The sequence below is a fragment of the Echinops telfairi genome, unplaced genomic scaffold (genome assembly GCF_000313985.2).
Source record: "Echinops telfairi isolate 266 unplaced genomic scaffold, ASM31398v2 ScPeMD7_3533;HRSCAF=4204_0, whole genome shotgun sequence".
NCBI classification, from domain to species: Eukaryota; Metazoa; Chordata; class Mammalia; order Afrosoricida; family Tenrecidae; genus Echinops; species Echinops telfairi.
The window spans coordinates 43,871,073-43,873,194 of NW_022107431.1; positions in this window are offsets into that span (position 1 = coordinate 43,871,073).

Below are 2,122 nucleotides of genomic sequence, written 5' to 3' on the forward strand. Positions count from 1 at the left end.
ATGTGCAGGCTCCCGCAGCTTTAGGGGTCCACAAGGAAGAGAGAGGGGGTGCTTCTTAGGGCACTCTTTATGAAAAGAACCACACACACACACACACACACACACACACACCCGCCCCCGAGGGAGGCACCATTGGGCGGGAACCTGATTGACAGGTTGGACACCATCCCAACACTTTCATATATCTTCAAGTTGACATAAAGTTATCTACCACGGGCGTCTTGTTTACTTTGCGTTGCTTCGGCCGCATCATACTCTTTCCTAAATCCTTCGTAAATCTTCCTTGGCATTTGTTCCCACCAAAGGCCAGCTGTTCTAAAGGCCAGCCCCTCTGACAGAGAGCAATGAGGATCTCTATTCTTTTCTCTGTAGCGTAAAGAGTTACAGGGTGGAAACCCCCAGGTGTGGTTCTTACCTGGCCTATGAGATAGCTGCGAGTCCGAATTGACTCAGGGGTAGTGAGTTTGGCTTTTGGAGGGGTGCCTCTTGGATTCTCACTTAATTTCTTGGCTTTCACTTTGAATATCTTTGAATTGCCCACTTTGGGCCCAGCCTGGCTCATCCAGTTAAATAGTGACCCTTTACTGTTCCTTTCCCAGTCTCTTTGTTTCCTGAAAATTCACCCAAATCACATGAAGTATCACCTCATAATGGAATTGTTTTCTGAGCTGGAAGAAGAATTAATACATCTGGTTCTTTCTTTTTACCTAGACTCTATCTCCATTAAAATCAATGAAGAATATTCCTTCTCAAACAAAACAACAATAAGTGTATATAATGTCCTTAGAATATATTCACACAGAGGGCTCAAAGCAAGAAACCTCATACATTTTTATTATCTGGGTTTCTTTATCATCAGAGGTTATAATGTAGTTATAAATACCACAACCTAAAATTTATGCTGTAGCAAAATAAAATTATATATATGTATTTTTAACAATGGTGTCTCGAATGATCAGAATTGTTTAGTTGCTTAGAATACTCAATGTCACTGGTTTCTGGTTTTGATGGCAAGCATTTGTGTGTTTTAAAAGATCCCTAGTGGTAGAGTGTTTAAAGCACTCAGTTGATCATATGACTACTCCATCCAGTCCATGGAAGAAAGATGTGAGTGACAGTTTGCTTTCATAAACATCTACAGCTTTGAAAGCTCTATAAAGCACTTCTACGCTATGCTATAGAGATATGACTTTGGGATGGTATTTTTATAAATGGAAGTGATTATAATATGTACAGAAATCATGTTAAAATGCAGCCTCTAATTCTTGAGACCTGAGAGAGTACCTGGGATATTACATTTAAATAGGTTCCCAGGTGTTGCCAATTCAATGTTCTAGACAATAGCTTCATTGGTATTTTTAAAAATCATTTTATTGGCTTAACTTCATATATAATGCAATTTAAGCATTTGATCATATTAATGAGATTTGTGCAGTATCACCACTGTAAGTTTCAGGACATTTTCTTCTCATACTCATGATTGTTAGCTCCCCATTTCCCCCCATCTTCCCGCCTCCAGTAACTATCGCTATAGATCTACCTTTCTTAGACTTCCAGAAAAATCATACAAAACAAAATATAATCATACAAAGCAAGCAAACAAACAAAAACAACTCAATATCAACAACTAGACAAAACAGAAAGACTTAAAAGAGAAAGCAGAAAATATTAAAAACAGAAACAACTTTAAAATGGGTCTAAGGGAGATCAAATAACCTAACTACACCTGCCATAATTGGCATTACCATACTCTCTGTATGACAGCAAGACTATTCACGGCCCTTGACTATGGTCAGTGGGGATTCACCGGACACCTAATCCATGTAGCGACCAAACAAATGGATTTTGTGCTTTGGGAGCCTAAGCCCTTGGTGGTGGTGTCAGGTAAGCACTGAATTGTTAACAGCAAGCTCAATGATTCAGACTCACCAGCCCACTCTGTGGGAGCCACAGGAAGCCTTCTGCTCCCGCAAAGACTCACGAAGCCTCAGAAATCTCCCGGGGTCCTCTCGAAGTTGGAATGAACTTGATGACCGTGAGGGGTTATTTCTGAGTACTCTGGCTGCTGAACCCAAACCACATGCAATACCATGTTCAATACCACATGCAATACCATGTTCAA